This window comes from Octopus sinensis, linkage group LG25 (genome assembly GCF_006345805.1).
Source record: "Octopus sinensis linkage group LG25, ASM634580v1, whole genome shotgun sequence".
Classification (NCBI taxonomy): Eukaryota; Metazoa; Mollusca; class Cephalopoda; order Octopoda; family Octopodidae; genus Octopus; species Octopus sinensis.
The window spans coordinates 15,235,060-15,253,906 of NC_043021.1; the positions used below are offsets into that span (position 1 = coordinate 15,235,060).

The 18,847-nt window shown below is 35.2% G+C and overlaps 1 protein-coding gene and 1 long non-coding RNA gene across 2 annotated transcripts in view; one reads left to right on the forward strand and one right to left on the reverse strand.

The window, feature by feature from the left end:
- The window catches only part of LOC115224303 (protein numb), a 567,004-nt gene that overhangs the window by 61,355 nt on the left and 486,802 nt on the right, over positions 1 to 18,847 (forward strand). The gene's annotated exons all lie outside the window — the stretch shown is intronic.
- LOC118767930 overlaps positions 14 to 18,847 on the reverse strand; it is a 19,254-nt gene continuing 420 nt past the window's right edge. The window contains exons 2-3 of the long non-coding RNA XR_005003847.1: positions 14,068 to 14,070; positions 14 to 43 (exon numbers count right to left, since the gene is read on the reverse strand). This is a non-coding gene — a long non-coding RNA (uncharacterized LOC118767930). The remainder of the gene's footprint in view (positions 44 to 14,067; positions 14,071 to 18,847) is intronic.

Sequence of the window (18,847 nt, forward strand, 5' to 3'; positions counted from 1 at the left end):
CCTTTTGTTACCATATTTCTGTTGAGACACACTGCCTTTGTTTCTGTTCATTTCGAAAATGATGAAGAATTAGGTAAAATGACTGCCTGTATTAAGCCGAGGAAATTTTAGCGGAAGATTTTAACCTAGGTGACATGTAAAATGCACCATCCGCTCGTGGCCATTGCCAGCCTCGCTTGGCCCCCGTGCCGGTGGCACGTAAAAAGCACCATCCGATCGTGGCCATTTGCCAGCCTCGTCTGACACCTGTGCCGGTGGCACGTAAAAAGCACCCACTACACTCACGGAGTGGTTGGCGTTAGGAAGGGCATCCAGCCGTAGAAACATTGCCAGATCAGACTGGACCTGGTGCAGCCTTCTGGCTTCCCAGACCCCAGTTGAACCGTCCAACCCATGCTAGCATGGAATGTGGACGCTAAACGATGATGATGATGATCACTTTGAAACAAGAAGCTTGTATCACAGAACTAGGGATTGTCATGGGCAGGTTAATATCAAAAGGGTTAATTGATTTATCATTACCATCATCATCATCATCAGTTTGATGGTTTGACATGGAGCTGACTAGCAGGGAGCTGTCTAGACTCCAGCTGTCTGTTGAAGCATGGTTTCCACTGTCTGATACCCTTCATAATGCCAACTACTTAACAGAGTTTTTTTACAGGCCACCGGCACGGGTGGGTTTATGTGGCTCCAGCACCTGAAAGGAGTGTGGAAGATAACGATTTTACTTAGCTTGACGTGTCTTATCAAGTACAGTTAGTTGCCTCATCTCACCGTCTCGTCATTTCCTCAGCGAGGCCCAGCGAAATTAAAAGTAGAAATTAAAAACAAGCAAATATGGAAATGAAAATATGTGAAGACAAAGAATTTTTTTTATTATATTAAGTGGACAGACCGACTACTTAAGCAGAATTGACTTGAAATTGGTTGAAGGAGGAAATTATGATAAGGAACTCTACAGAAAATTATATTTGGCATTTGATTTAAAAACTCTGTAATAAGGCAATTTCTTGGTTTATTTTAGTATTCTTTTATATTATTTTTTTATAATTTATTTATTTTGTATTAAGACAGTTATGTTTGCTGGAATGGAAATAAATTAGATCTCAAGACTTCTGTTGACGAATGTTAAGTTCACACGAGAAAAGAAGATAGAACGGAATTTAATTTAGAATCCAAGGAAAAAGGCATGAGAAACAATAATACTGTGTCTTGGATATGCAAGTCACCGTATATTTTGGAATACTGCAAACTACTGAAGCGTAAACAATAGATTGAATGTGAAAACTGTTCAAATCCTCTTGGCCAATGAAACACAGATACACACACACACACACATATATCAGCAACATGTGTGTATGTATATATATATATATGTGTAATAAATAAAATATATGCATACATACAAACATATATGTACGTACCGACATCTACATGTATATATACATGCATATATATGTGTATATGTATATATATATATATATATATGTATATCTGTATACATGTATGTATGTCTATATGTATACATGTATGTATATACATGTTTGTATCTATATGTATATACATGTATATGTATTTATATGTATGTATGTGTGTGTATATATCTATATATATGTATACATGTATGTATGTATGTCTATATGTATGTACGTCTATATGTATACATGCATGTATGTATGTCTGTCTATATGTATACATGTATGTATATACATGTTTGTATCTATATGTATATACATGTATATGTATTTATATGTATGAATATATATGTGTGTGTATATATATTTATAAAATACCAAAGCTCACAGTGTATATTTCTATTTGTGTATTCAACCATTATTACTAGTGAGAGTTAATTTATTTTTATTTTTGATTTAACCCTTTATCATCTAAACCAGCTTTACCAGCCCCAGATATTCTACCTGTTTTAAGTTCAAACTGGCCAGTTCTGGCCTCTCACACCTACCCTACAATGTCATTCTAAAAATAAACAGTTTTTGTATCTATTTGCTTCCTTTTTTCTGAGGAAGCAGGATATTATGACCATTGCAAGTAGGTGAGATTCTAGCCATGACCACCTTGTCTTTTCTATATCAAGGATTACATTTCCCAATATGTCATCATTTTGCTGGCAGAATCATTAGCACACCAGGCAAGACAATTAGCAACATTTAGTCTGTCCTTACATTCTGAGTTCAAGTTCTGCTGAAGTCGACTTTGCCTTTCATCCTTTCAGGGTCAATGAAATAAGTACCAGTTATGCAACTAGGGTTGATGTAATCGACTTGCTGCCCCTCCCCCAAATTTCAAGCCTTGTACCTATAGTAGAAAAGATCATCATCATTATTATTATTATGACAAAGGTGGCTAGCTGGTAGAAACGTTAGTATTTCGGGCAAAATGCTTAGCAGTATTTCATCTTTACATTCTGAGTTCAAATTCTGCTGAGGTCGGCTTTGCCTTTTATCCTTTCGAGGTCGATAAATTAAGTACTAGTTGCATAATGGGGTCAATCTAATCGACTGCCCCCCCCCTCCCCAAACATTTTGTGCCTTGTGCCTAGAGTAGAAAAGATTCTTATTATGACAGTAAGCTAGCAGAATCATTAGCACACCAGAGAAATGCTTAGTGGCATTTCATCTATCTTTGTGTTCTGAGTTCAAATTCCACTGCCTTTTGTCCTTTCATGGTCGATAAAATAAGTACCAGTTGAGTGCTGGGGTTGATGTGATCAACTTACTCCCTCCTTGAAATTCCTTGCCTTGTGCCAAAATTCGAAACCATTATTGTTATTAATTTTGGCAGCAAGCCGGCAGAATTGTTAGCATGCTGGGCAAAATACTAAGTGGTATTTCTTCTTGTTTTGCGTTCTGAGTTCAAATTCCACTAAGGTCAGCTTTGCTTTTTATCCTCTCAGGGTCGATGAAGTAAGTACCAGTCATATACTGCGACCGCTGAAATTGACCAGTCCTCTCCTCCTGCTGAAATTTCAGGCCCTGTGGCTTTTGTAGAACGAATTGTTAATATTTTATTTTATTCCTGACCGAGTTTATTTGTTGATGGATTTGTGTAAATAAATTCATGTTTCACCATATTTAGATTATGGATGGAACAATAAAGCTAGCATCCCTTATGTAATCTGCTAAATTGATTAGCTGTAATAAACTACTGATTGGACAATAAAACTGCTAACACTCACAATTGGCGACGGTTATGATGACGAAGTTGTTGGTGATGACAATGGTAATTGAAGCGGTGAGGAGGGGAGATAATCAAGTCTCATGCTTGGAACTCATTTGAAGGAACTGAGTCGTGTGTTTGCTTTATCTGATTAACTTATGTTAATTAACTGAACGATTTAACTAATTAACAAATCAAGGATTTTGTTTGTACATCTTTTTGTCATCATGTGCTGAGCAACAGTGTCTCCTAAAATTGGATTTACTAACTAAAATTAAATAGAACAGCTGCCTCTAATGCGTTTTATTAGGGAATATGGAAGGGATAGGGGTGTGCATGTTTTCGTTTTTCCTTCCTATTTTTAATCACTTGTTAAATTGTTTTCCACTAATTAAGGCAACAATTTATGTGTGATAATGATTGTTAAATGCTCTGACAGGATTTTCTGTGAAAACCATGTTCAGCTCTTTCAACACAGCCCCTACCTCTCACCGTACCTTGTTCTAAGATACCAACTGTATCCCCGAACCAAATTTTTCTTAGATCTTCTATCTTTTACTTGTTTCAACTGTTGTTTTGTGGCCATGTTGGAGCACCACCTCGAAAGGACAAACTAACTCCAGTACTTTTGTTTGTTTCGGAAGTCTGGTACTTTTCCATTAGTCCCTTTTGCTGTAGTTGTTAGGGAGATTCAGCATGGCATAGTACGTGACAAGGCCGGTCCTTTGAATTACAGGTACAATTCATTTTTGCCAGCTGAGTGGACTGGAGCAACATGAAATAAAGTGTCTTGCTCAACAAAACAAGATGCCGCTGTGTATCGAACTCACGACCTTACTCTCTTGAGCTGAACGCCCTAACCATTTCGCCATGCACCATCACAAATGTTTATATTACATAACAAAATATATCTTGTATCACAAAACGCTTGCATATTTTTTTTTGATTATCTTGCAAATGAAACATCTCGACTGTCTACTCTGCTCAATGAATAATAAATATAGATAGAAATAATCCGAAATAAGGTCGTGAAAGGTTTGAGGGTTAAAGCAAGTTAAGAGCAGTCTACAATAATATTGTCTGCTTTGAAAGCAATATGACGTAATAGATGCCACTCGCTTGCATTCAGAACTGCACACTTGTATTCATTGCTGCATATTCATTCATAAACTACATCTAATGCACAGATTACATCCATTTGTTATAATTTCTGCCTTTTCATGATAAAGATAAACCTCTATATTCGCTTATAATATCGATTGATTTTTGTAATTTTTTTTTTGTGTGTGCTTATTATTGATAAATTGGTATCCAGTCGTATTCATGATTGCTGATTGCTTCTTGTTTTGTTTGTTGTTTTTTTGTTGTTTTTTTTCCAAATTTTTTGTTTTGTTTACTTGTTTTTGAGGCTGGTTTAATTCTGTGACAAGATCAATAATAATAATTTGTTTCTAATGATATTACATACTGTTATTTTATTTATTTATTTATTTATTCATTTATTTATTTTGAAATGGCTGTGTGGTTAAGAAGCTCACTTTGCAAATGTGCGGTTTTGGGTTCGATCCTACTGCACAGTACCTTGGGGCTATGTTTTCTTTTATAGCCAGTTCTTGGCTGACTAATGCATTGTTTGTAGATTTCATAGATGGAAACTGTGTGGAATCCTATTGTACATGTGTTTATGTGTGTGTTTGTACTCCTCATTGCTTCACAACCAGTGTGGGTTTGCATATGTTCTTGTAACTTAGCAGTTCAGCAAAGAGAGCAATGAAATAAGTACCATCAGACTGAAAAACAAAAAAACAACTACTGGAGTAGGTTTATTTATCTAATCTCTTTAAGGCAGTGCTCCAGCATGGTTGTAGTCCCGTGACAGAAACAAAACTAAATAGGCACAGGAGTGGTTGTGTGGTAAGTAGCTTGCTAACCAACCACATGGTTCCGGGTTCAGTCCCACTGCGTGGCATCTTGGGCAAGTGTCTTCTGCTATAGCTCCAAGCTAACCAATGCCTTGTGAGTGGATTTGGTAGACGGAAACTGAAAGAAGCCTGTCGTATATATGTATATATATATATATATATATATATATATATATATATGTGTGTGTGTATGTGTTTGTGTGTCTGTGTTTGTCCCCCTAGCATTGCTTGACAACCGATGCTGGTGTGTTTACGTCACTTAGCGGTTCGGCAAAAGAGACTGATAGAATAAGTACTGGGATTACAAAGAATAAGTCCCGGGGTCGATTTGCTCGACTAAAGGTGGTGCTCTAGCATGGCCGCAGTCAAATGACTGAAACAAGTAAAAAGAGAGAAAAGAGAGTATATAGCAAGGACATGGTATTTCATTTTACAATCATAATACATTACCAAGTATTATATTGAAGGTTTACGAGTCAGTATTCTGCCTTTTGTGTTATATGTGTATATATACAGGAGTGGCTGTGTAGTAAGTGGCTTGCTTCCCAACCACATGGTTCCAGGTTCAATCCCACTGTGTGGGATTGAAGACCTTGGGCAAGTGTTTTCTGTTATAGCCTCGGGTTGACCAAAACCTTGTGAATAGATTTGGTAGATGGAAACTGAAAGAAGCCCGTCATATATGTGTGTGTTTCTGTGTTCCCCCCTCCCAACATCGCTTGACAACTGATGCTGGTGCATTTGCATCCCCATAACTTAGTGGTTCGGCAAAAGAGACCGATAGAATAAGTGCTAGGCTTACAAAGAATAAGTCCTGGGGTTGATTCGCTCGACTAAAGGCAGTGCTCCAGCATGGCTGCAGTCAAAATACTGAAACACATAAAAATAAATATATATATATATATGTGTGTGTGTGTATATACATACATATACATATATATATATATATATATATATATATAAGATAATGACCCCAATTAATTCCTAATGTTCGTTAGGAAGAAATATCTTAATATAAAGCTTAGTTGTAATGACATTTAAAATAGAAGCCAAAAGATCATTCTTTTTCTTCTTCCTCCTCTTTGCATTTCTAGGTCAAACGCATTCTTGTGTCAAAGAAAACTGCCTCTTCTTCCACCGTTCCAAATTAAGCGCCATTCTAGTCCGTTTAAAATATCTGATTTTATAATTGATTTTGTAGGAGAATATTGAATTTAGCTGGGATTTTTTTTGTTTCTTTTTTTTTTATCTTGTTTTTCTTATTTCTTTTATCTGTTTGTTTGTATGTCTTCGTTGTTTTTTTTTTCCCCCTTGAAGAAGATTTTAAAATTAGATTCACATTGATTTGAATAATTTTCACAATTATATGTGTATATATATATATATATATATATATATACATGTTTCTGCATATATATATATATATATATATATATATATACACACATACACACAGACACTCACGTGCACACACACGTGTATACACACATATGCACACACACACGCGTGTATACACACATATGCACACACGCATTAACTCAAATACTTTTAGCTTTTAAATTTCAAATCTAAAACAAATTAAAATTGTGGAAGAAAATAAAATTTTTTTCCTGCTTATTTTTTACAATTTTCTTTAGAATAATAACTAAATTTTATTTTCACGTTCTATTTTTGTTGTTGTTTAGTGACTAAATACCTTGAATCTATGTTTTTATGAGTGAAAGATTATTGATAAGGTATGATTTAATAATGAATGTTTGGTTGGGTGTTTAAGTTAATAGACTTCTTACTGCTGCTTTTACGAGTCTTCATTCTTCTGTCTTGGGAATTAACACTCATGTTCTTCAGGAAGACACATAAACAAAGATTCTAAGGAACAGATTTATAAATAATAATAATAATAATAATAATAATAATAATCCTTTCTACTAAAGGCACAAAGCCTGAAATTTGTGGGAGTGGACTAGTCAATTACATTGACTCCCCCATTATTTCACTGGTACTTAATTTATTGACCCCCAAAAGGAGGAAAGGCAAGTCGACCTTGGTGGAATTTGAACTCAGAAAATAGCAGCAGACGAAATACTGCCGAGCATTTCGCCTGGCGTGCTAACGATTCTGCCAGCTCACCACATAATAATAATAATAATAATAATAATGATAATAATAACAATAATAACTATTAATAATCATAATAATAACAACAACAATAATAATAATAACAATAATAATAATAACCATAACAACAATAATAATAATAACCATAATAATAACAATAATAATAAAAATAATAACAACAACAACAACAACAACAATAATAATAATCATAATAATAGACACTCCATTTAGCTATTGCCCAATGAAATAAATTACTACCAGTGTATTACACACACAACATATAATACAAACACTAATACAACAAAAGACTGCACCACACCCCATAAAAAAAAGAAACTGATGTAATACAATATTGGGAAGAGTTTGCATACTTCCAACAACAAAAAAACCCCAAAAAAACAACAATGCTGCACACATCCCAGCAATACAGAGGTGTAGTGGGTGATGCAGTAAAAATTTGCCTGAAACTACCAAATGTTGAATGATAATAATAATAATAATAAATAATGATAATAATAATAATAAATAATGATAATAATAATAATAATAATGGTTTCAAATTTTGATGCAGGGCTTACACACACACACATTCTTGCATTCGGCTCACTTATTCACATTATGGGCTTCTTTTAGTTTCCGCCTACCACATCCACTGATAAGGCTTTGGGTGGTCCTGGCAATGTATTAGAATGCATTTTCCCTGGGACTGAACCCAACACCTCATGATTGGGAAGGAAGCTTCGATGTGAATATTCATATATTTATCATCTGTGAAGATAAGGTCAATTCTCTGAAAAATTAAGATTGTAAATAAGAGACTTACTCTTAAGATAACACTCCTTAGCAGCTGTAGTAGTAATTGTAGTAGTAGTAGTTTAGTGTTTTGAACTGTTAAGTTACCTTCTTGTTTGTATGTACATATGTATGTATGTACATATGTACGTCAGTACCTTTGTTTGTATGTATGTACATATGTATGTATGTATGTATGTTTGTTTGTTTGTATATCCTGTTGTGTTCTGCATACCTTTTCTTATGTTGTCCCAAATAATCTCTTAAGATTAAAGGATCGGTTTTATTGAAATAACTTCCCTGAGTTTAAGGGAAAGAAAAAAAAGGATACTTCGGTTCAACTTTTGGCCCTGTCAAATATATTATTACTATAGGAAATATGACCTCTGACATGGAAAGATAGTAGTAGAAGTGTTAGCCATTACTCCACTTTGACCCTTTCATTACCGTTACTTTTAATGAAATACACATTGGCACGTGTATTTAATGTGGCTTGTGTGTTTGAATTAATTTAGAAAATAACAATTTTTTTTAGGAACTTAGGAATTAACAAAATTAGACAGAATTACTAACTTTTCATTAACCCTTTTGTTGCCATCCTTTCCTGAGACTGCCCTTAGTTCTATGATACAAGCTTTCTGTTTTAACCCTTTCGTTACCAACCTGGCTGAAACTGTCTCTGGCTCTGAGTACAAATGTCTTGTTTTCATAAGTTTTGAATTAAAAACTTCCACCGCCTTAGTCACAATTTATGTTCCTAACACTAGTTGAATGATAACTAAGTTATTTTACTAAATTCTTTGTTATATTTAAAGCAATTGAAAGAAACACAGAGCATATCAAAATAAATACAGTAACAAAAGGGTTAAAGTGATCTAAATTAAGACGTTTCATTAAAATTTCCTGTTCATTTCTGTTCCAAACACCAGCTTAACTCGTTAGTATTAAGATTACTCTGTCGAATGTAATGCTTTCTTATTCATGTTGTTCTTAATTAATCATGCATTATCTCACAGTTTCAAAATTTTTGTGGTGTGCTTGTTTATTTTTTAAAAAGACATAAAAGGGTGGATTTGAAAGACTGGACCTGGTTAGTTTGGGCATAAAGCTGGTAGAATATTTGGGTTGGTTATGACCCAAAATGCTAAAAGGTTAATAATGTATGACAAAATTGTTTTATCAAATTATTCATTAGGTGCTGGAGTGGCTGTTGCGGTAAGTAGGTTGCTTACGAACCACATGGTTCTGGGATCAGTCCTACTGCTTGGCACCTTGCATGGCCACAGTCAAATGGCTGAAACAAGTAAAAGAGTATTATTAAAATTAATTGAAACGATGGCAGTGTATTTCAACAAAAATATAGTAACAAGGGTTGAACTAGTGTTTGGAACATAAGAAAATGTCCTTACATAAAATTCTGGATGAAGGTTTTAACCAATTTTAACCCAGGTTAACCATGTCGAAATTTTGAAGATGGTTATATAAAGAGGGACAACAAACATAAGGAAGCATCCAGTTAACCTTTATTGCAGTAAATAAACCAAATACAACTGTCCTCAAATGAGGACAGTGGGTTATATGGGTTATATGAACACATCAACAAATAATAGTTTTTTTTACTTTTGTATGAAGGGCCTTAAGCAGATTAGTATGAAAAAGGTAAATCTCTTGTCCTAATTTATATATTTTTTTAGAATTTTTTTTTGTATGTGTAGGTTTTGTAATTTCAATCCTTTTGTTGCAACATTTCCGTTGAAATACAGGTTTTAAAATTTTTTATTTCAATTAATTTTTAAAATAAATGAAGGATTAGTGAAATAACATTGTCATATTTATAAGCTGGTGTTTGGAACATAATTTCTCACAAAAGTCTTATAGAAAGTTTTAATTCAGGTCTCTTGAAGGAGAGAAAAAAAAAAAAAAAGAAGTAATGTCTGTCTTGGACAGGTTGGTATGAAGCTCATTAATTAGAGATACTCTTTACCTTTTAAAGATAAATAGTTGGATTATCCATGTTGTGGTTATTGTTAACTCCTGTCTCTGATCAACCTATGATCAAAGCTGTTCCAGTCATGGTAATCCTTGTAACAAACCAGGGATCAATCTGTCAGAAATGCTGAATCCACAGGTGCTATTATTCACCTGTTTTTTTAATATTAAAATGAAAAGGTAAATAAGACACGTTAGAAGAAGCTTCATGACGGTCAGCTAGTTCAAATTTCTTCATCACCCTTATCCAACAATGGTTCAGTGTGTTTTTTTCTCCCTCTTCCCTGGTCATATAGTTTTATATAGAGAGCAGGAGCTGCTTTTTATGACCATCTTAGAGAATTAGTTTTTGTTTTCTATTTATGGATCCTAACTCTGATTCAGAACAATAGTTTTCTCAAACTGAATTATATGTTCCGATCCATTATAAGTCACAAACTCACACTCAGTTACAGAGAGAGAGAGAGAGCGAGAGAGAGAGAAAGAGAGAGCGAGAGAGAGAGAAAGAGAGAGAGAGAGAGAGAGAGAGAGAGAGAGTATTAATGCAAGTTTCTGTCTATCATACTCTAACCCAGGGGTTCCCAAATTTATTTTGCTTGTGGACCCCCTAAGAGCTATCTTATCATCTGTGGACCCCATATATGCACATTTAAATTTTTGAAATGCAATATTTGTTTGTAGGTTAGTAAAAACTAACAATGAAACAATTTCGTTATATTCATAACATAAATTCCAAATACAAATCTTGAAAATTTCAATAAATACAAGTACCTCTCCTAATAAACAAAATTTATATATGGACCCGCAAATTACAATTTTTTTTACTCGTGGACCCCAGTTGGGAACCCCTGCTCTAACCTCTCATCATCTGGCATAAAGCCAACTCGCTCGATCCTGCTCCTCCTTCAGTTGAGGGATCTTGCCTTGCAAGTTACTTGGTGACCTTGCTGTTGGTGGTGCCACTTAAAGAGCACCCACTACACTTTGTAGAGTGGTAGGCATTATGAAGGGCATCCTGTTGTAGAAACCATGCCAAAGCAGACATTAGAGCTTGGCACAGTCCCTTGGCTTTTCAGAACCTGTCAAAACGTCCAGTCCACACCAACAGGGAAGATGGACATTTACAGAGAGGAAGGGAAAGAAAGAAAAAAAGAATTCACAATGTTACAAGGATTTAAGTAAAAAAAGAATGGAACAAAATATGGTTGGAACATGGTGCTATTTTTGGTTATGTTCCAAGAAAGTTTCTGGATAGAAGTGAAGAAAGGGAGAAAGAAAACTAATTAATATAGTTTATTATTGATAAGTTATTGATATCTTGTGCAATAAATCATGAGTGTACAGTTGTTATGTTCTTTCCATTTCATCTAATCTATAAATACATTTAATCTCACATACTGCATTCTTTTGATGTAAAACACAACTGGCTGGTTCTACAAGACGCATATCAAGGCAGATGGGTGGCTAAATCAGTAGAGCATTGGATAAAATATCTCTTGCAATTTGGTTACATCAGTTTACATTCTGAGTTCAAATCCATCATCAGGTCCATATCCTTCTAAAGTTAATGCAATGAGTGCAGGGGCTGATGTGGACTTTATTCAGACACACACACACACAAAACTTTTCCACAGTTTCTGTCTACCAAATGCACTCACAATGCATTGATTGGCCTAGGGTTGTAGTAGAAGACTCTTTGTGCAGTGGAACTGAACCTGAAGCCACATGCTTGTAAAGCAAGCTTCTTAACCACACAGCCATGCTTGTACCTATATTGCTTAATGTTTGTTTATTTATTTTTTCTGAACTTTATCTTTACCATTAAGCTTTGAAGGTCAGTGTTTCATTTCGCATTGCTCCTCTGTGTTCAGCTGAAAATGAGTAGCAGTCTTGTGATGGTACTCCTTTTCAGCTGAGTATGATGTACTCATATTCAACCCTGTCTCCCTCCAGCTGTCATCTCCTGGTAGATCAAGAATGAAAGGACCAAGAGAGTCTATGCCTACATGTGACTACTCAGGCCCCCTTAAACAATTAACATGTTACTAGGCTATACATGATTGGGAGTGACAACTCTGGTATGGTTATATAGAAAAGAAAGTGGAAATATACCATAAGCCTTTTGAGCCATTATTGAAGATTTTGCTCTTCACGTAGTGTGTCAAGGAAGTTAATTTGGTGGATCACAGTCCTCTAGACCAGCAGCAATCTGCAAGCTTTTTTTTGCCACACAGGCTGGTTTTATGCAACAGTTTTACCATGGAAAGGAGATCACATTCGTGACAAAACATGATGAAGTGTATAATATATAATTTAATTATTACATATATAAACCTTTCCACTTTAGGCACATGGTAGTTTTTCAGGGGCCATGAAAGAATTGTACTTTTGACTGGTAAAGTTTACATGTAATAAATTGGTTATCCGTCCACAATACACACAGGTTTTTTAACTATTACTTTTATACAATTCCTTAGAATATTTAATTACAAAAATACAATAAAAAAAATAAATAAATGCGCCCTTTTAAAGCCTAGCCAGGCCCATGGGCCTGGGTTCCCGGTTTCAATGGCATATGTGTTTCCCAGCTGGGGGATGCCAGTCCATCGCAGCGTTACTCATTTTTGCCAGCTGAGTGGACTGGAACAACATGAAATGAAGTGTTTTGCTCAAGACCACAACGCGTCGCCCGGTCCAGGAATCGAAACCATAATCTTACGATCATCATGCTGACACCCTAACCACTAAGCCATGCGCCTCCACCAAAAATAATAGGATTTTTTAAACAACAAATGGTTATGGGGGTCCACCTAAAACAGGAATCAAAGGGGTCCACGGGCAAAAAATGGTTGAGAACCCCTGCTCTGGACCATTGTGTACGTCTGGGAATATATCAGATGCGAGAAGATGGTGAATTATAGTGGCTCAATTGAGATTTATACTTTTGTGTCTGGCAGACAGCTTACTACTCATCTATCAATATTGCCATTTGCATGTGTGTATGGCAAGTATGCACCACATACATACACAGTACATAATACATATATTTGTGTGTGGGGGTTTAAATCTGTGTCTGGTTTTAGTATTTGTAGCATAGAGACATGCTTATTAAAAGATTACTGAAATGTACTTTTATATGTCAGCTTCAGCCGACCAGCAATGGATTAAGTAAAATAAACCTGTGTTTATTGAATGATTTTTTTTTTTTGTTTTACTACTGCCAGACTTACTGTATCGCAAATGGTGAAACTGCATGAGAGCCTCACAAAAAAGAGGGCCCAGCAAAAAGTGCCACTCTCCTGCAAAAATTGAATATGTGGATATATATATATATATATTACGGAGATGTACTTGCATAGCAAGTAACCTGATCTGAGATCGTGTGCTGGAACGAAAACAATTGCAGTGTGGAAGGTGTTTATAAGCCATTTAAGAAACACACAAAAGCCGTTAGATTCACTTCAACATTTAAATTTAATTTGCCAAAATATTTTCATCGCTTTGAGACCGCAACCTGTTCACTGACAAAATTCCGTGCTGCATCTCGGAATTTTGCTGCAGCAATAGGACTGAACACGCTGCAATTGTTTATATATATATGTGTATATATATATATATATATACACACACACACACACACCTACACACAGCAATCCCTTGCCTTATCATGGTTCACCTATCACACCCTCAGTACATTATGGAATTTTTCTGGCTGATGTATGTGAATTTATATTCCAGACTCCTCTATATATCTTGGGTTTCTGTGGCTGATAGGTATTTATAGTTTTTTTATATTTTAATTATTTCCGTGGTAAAATAAGCATTTTCACGCCTAAAAATTAATAAATAAAAGTACAGTACAGAACTGCACTGTATAACACTTTAATTAAACTATATTAAAAGAAAATATGTAGTGTACCATGGATGGGTAAACAAAGAATTGCACATACTGTATGGAAAATGAAACTTGGGAGGCGAGTGTGTGGTCTTGTTTTGCATTTATAATAAAATAAATATATACAAATTATAAAAATTATTAAAAAAAAAACATACAGTACAGATGAACCAACTTCACGGCAGGAGGTGCAAATGAGGGCAGCTGCATCGAACTCTCTCATGCACCAAATGGCAATTGCTAAAAAGCATTTGTGAAGTAAAATCATGTAGCAACTCCGAATGGCAGTGCCCCAACATGGCCACAGCTCATGAGCTGAAACTAGATAAAATATAAAATATAAATATAAATATAGTACAGTACTATTTCTACATCGTGAATTTTCACCTGTTACGGGGGGGGGGGTTGGGATGTTATACCTGCGAGATATTTGAAGGTTTACTGTATGTTTGTGTGGTGTTAGCCCTGAGAAATGCTCTCACATAGGTGGTTGGTGCATGACAGCAACCCGATAAGATGTAGAGTCTCTCCAGGACTAATAATGCAATGTTCTGTATTTTAACAAGACATCCACATTAATTTGGATTTGAAGATTTTCTTTTGGTAAGTAATACTGCTTTCATCACTGATAATTAATATATATAAAATATGTGTGCAAGCATCAAAATCAATGGAAACTGTAGTTGTGATCCCTGTGCCGGTGGCATGTAAAAAAGCACCATCCGAATGTGGCCAATGCTAGCGCCACCTTGACTGGCTTCCGTGCCGGTGGCACGTAAAATGCACCAATCCGATCGTGGCCGTTGCCAGCCTCACCTGGCACCTGTGTCGGTGGCACATAAAAAGCACCCACTACACTCTCGGAGTAGTTGGCGTTAGGAAGGGCATCCAGCTGTAGAAACACTGCCAGATCAGACTGGAGCTTGGTGAAGCCTTCTGGCTTCCCAGATCCCCGGTTGAACCGTCCAACCCATGCTAGCATGGAGAACGGATGTTAAACGATGATGATGATGATGATGATGATGGGCTTCCATACAGTTTCTGTCTATCAAATTCACTCACAACTTGAAACTGCATTGTTGCAAAGCAAGTCTGTTAACCAGACAGCTATGCCTGTGCCCATGTTATGGTAACCATTTAGAAATAGTAATTCTGAATCTTAGGCTCTGCTGGATATCTTGCAGATGGTTGAACATAAAGATGGTTGTGTGATATGAGAGACCGAGAGAACTGGATAATTTTCCCCCTCCGGCTAACATCCTCTGGCTGCAAGCCAGTGGTTGACCATGCCAACACAATAGCTTCCTGACACAACATTGTCTCTCTTGTATTCGTTTCGCTTCTAACAAGTCTTCTTCATTTCAATCTTTCTGAAAGATCTTCAGACACTGCAATAAAAGACGGAGGCAAAATATAAGGAATTTCTAATGCAGATCTCCCTCCCTCTCTCTTCTCTCTTTCTCTGTCTTTTGCTTCCAGGAATATTGACACATATTTCTGTTGTTTAATGTATTTTTAATATGTCATATAGCTCCAGCTATCTGTTTTATTGACATTCCAAGGAAGAGAGAGAGAGAGAGAGATAGAGAGAATATTCAAAAACGGTTTTTAATCAGATTTATTCTTCCCTCTCCGTCCTCCTCCTCTTTAAATACCAGCATATAATTGATCCAGTTGCCAGCTAGAAAATTCAATATTTTCTTTCTTACTCGTCTTTCTCACTTTCTCTACATTTGATACAAAGTAAAAAGGTTCATTTTAAACATCTTCTGCCATTTCTGTGTATATATCAGTGTGTGTGTGGGTATGTGTGCACACACAAAATATATATATATATATATATATATATACACACACACACACACATATACACATTCTTATACATATATAAGCATATGAACACATATTATTGACATAATACATTATGTATACACGATACATGTAGGCATATGTATGTATATATGTATGTATGTATATATGTATGCATGTATGTATGTATGTATGTATATATGTATGTATATATATATATATGTATATATATATATATATATATATATATACGTGTTCGCATATACATATGTATATATATATGTGTGTGTGCATGTATGTATACACATATATAAAAGAGAAAAAGTGTGTATACATATGTATATATGTGTATACATACATGCACACACACACACACACATATATGTATACACACTTTTTCTCTTTTTACTTCATGATTCTATGAATCTCTCCCATAACCGAGAGATAGATCCACTTATTGGTTTTGCTCAACAAATAATCTTTTTTTTTTCTTCCTCTTCCCCATTCCTCTTAAAGTGGCTCAGATTGAAATATGTCACTTCATTTAATTATTTATATTCGTTTAAATATCTGTTGCTTTTAACTTAATTAATTGTTTAGATTCACTTACTAATTAAAACCATTGAGAACAAACAACTTCTGAACGGTTAAAAAAAATAATATCACACTGGATTTTTTTGTTTATTTTATTTTTTGTAAATTGTTTTTTTTTTATATCTCTAATGATAATAATAATAATAATAATAATAATAATAAAAGTGACATAAGAAAGAAGATTGCTTTGCAACGGTGTGAGTTAGGGTTCAGTTCTGCATAGCAACTTGGGCAAATGTGTTATACTATAATTCCAGGCTGAAAGGCGGCGAACTGGCAGAAACGTCAGCATGCCGGGCGAAATGCGTAGCCATATTTCGTCTGCCTATGGGTTCAAATTCCGCCGAGGTCAACTTTGCCTTTCATCCTTTCGGGGTCGATAAATTAAGTACCAGTTACGCACTGGGGTCGATGTAATCGACTTAATCCGTTTGTCCCCTCTGTGTTTAGCCCCTTGTGGGTAGTAAAGAAATATATAATTCCAGGCTGATCAAACATTGTGTAAGTGAATTTGGTTGATGGTGTGTGTTTGTGTCTTGTTTGCTCTGCTTCCATCATTTGTCAACTGGTGTTGGTTTGTTTCCGTCTCTGTAACTTAGCAGTTTAGCAGTGGTGGCTGATAGGATAAATACCGAACTTTAAAAAATAGGTGGTGCTGCAGCATGGTGCAGTCCAATGAATGAAACAAGATAAAGATATCTAGCCCTAATCATAAATGTAAAACAACAGAGAAACCTCCTATAAAATGCAGCAAAAGACCATTAGAAGAATCTGTAGTGAAAATCCCCTATAAACTGTAGCAAATGAACGTCACAAAAATAGGGTCTTCATCTCCATCTTTACATATTCTCACAGCAGTCAGTCGTTAAAGAATATTATTTTCTATCTTTTTTGAAGTTTGTCTTTATAGATTTCGGTGCAAGTAACGCAAGTATGGTTATGTGTTTATTGATTGCTGGTTTATCGAGGAATTTCTTTAGCATGATATCTGATTGTCTTGGAATATCAAGAATCTCGCGGAAGGCAATTGACTTTCATTTGTTCAAGTCTTCACACACCGTTCCAGGCCTGTCAACAGATAATCATAATACAGCATTTGATATTTTGATCTGCATTTAAGAGGACATGAAACTGCAAGAAGACAAATTTACCATTAAATTGTCTTTTAGTGAGGTAAAGGAATTTGGTACAGAAAAAAAAAAATGGTAAAAAAAAAAAGAAAGAAAAGAAAAAGAATACCAAGTTAAATTTATTACTTTTTACTTATTTATTTATTTATTTAGCTTTCTAAAACATTTCTCGTTGCAGAAGAATTTTTATAAATCTCTCCCTCTCATCTGAACTTTTGATGTTCACATTTTATTATCCAGAACTCTTAGAAGTAACATTCCTCCATATATATTTATACATTGCAACTGGGATTCTTTGCTGTATTATAGTTCTATTGATTTGGCAGTTTATTTTTAATTTACTGACTTCCTTCCCATATAGACATGAAATAGTTATTACTAAGATGTCTATAATAGTATCGTTATTATTTAACCCCAACTAAATCTTCCCCCGATCAAACAGACCTATGATTTTTAACCTTTATGCTACTATATTTCTATTAAAATACTCCACTTATGTTTCAGTTAATTTTGAAAATGAAAAATTTATCAAAATAATTATGATCTTATCCCTTTAAAACAGGGAATTTATATCATAGAATTAAGGCTGTTCTTGGGTAGGTTGGTATCAAAAGGGTTATCACTTCTGTGACCACATTTCTGTGGAAATGCACAGCTTTTGTTTTTCAGTTAATTTTGGAATTGATAAAGAATTTTTCAAAATAATTTTACTCTCATTTGTTCTTAACTCCCTAGTAATCAAGTTACTCTGTCAAATAAGGTGGCAAGCTGGCAGAATCGTTAGCACGCCGGGCGAAATGCTCAGCGGTATTTTGTCTGCTGCTACGTTCTGAGTTCAAATTCCGCTGAGGTCGACTTTGCCTTTCATCCTTTCGGGGTCGATTAAATAAGTACCAGTTATGCACTGAGGTCAATATAATCGACTTAATCCGTTTGTCTGTCCTTGTTTGTCCCTTCTGTGTTTAGCCCCTTGTGGGTAGTAAAGAAATAGGTATTTTGTCTGTCCTTACATTCAGAGTTCAAATTCCATCGAGGTTGACTTTTCCCTTAATTTTTTTGGTGTTGATGAATTAAGAACTAGTTGCGTACTGGGGTTGATCTAATCGACTGGCCCTCTTTCCCCAAAAATTTCTGCCCTTGTGCCTAGAGTAGAAAAAAAAATTGCTGTCAAATATGATGCCTATTTGTTCAGATTATTTTGAATTAATCATGCATTATCTCATGGCTTTGAGATTTTGATGAATTGATTATTATTTTTAGAATTACATTGTAGGTTAGGTGTGAGAGGCTGGATCTGGTCAGTTTGAACATGAAACAGTTTAGAATACTTGGACTGGGTATGACTGGTTTAGATGCTTAAGGTAACCCTTTTGATACCAACCTGCCTGAAACCGTTTCTGGCTCTGTAGTACAAATGT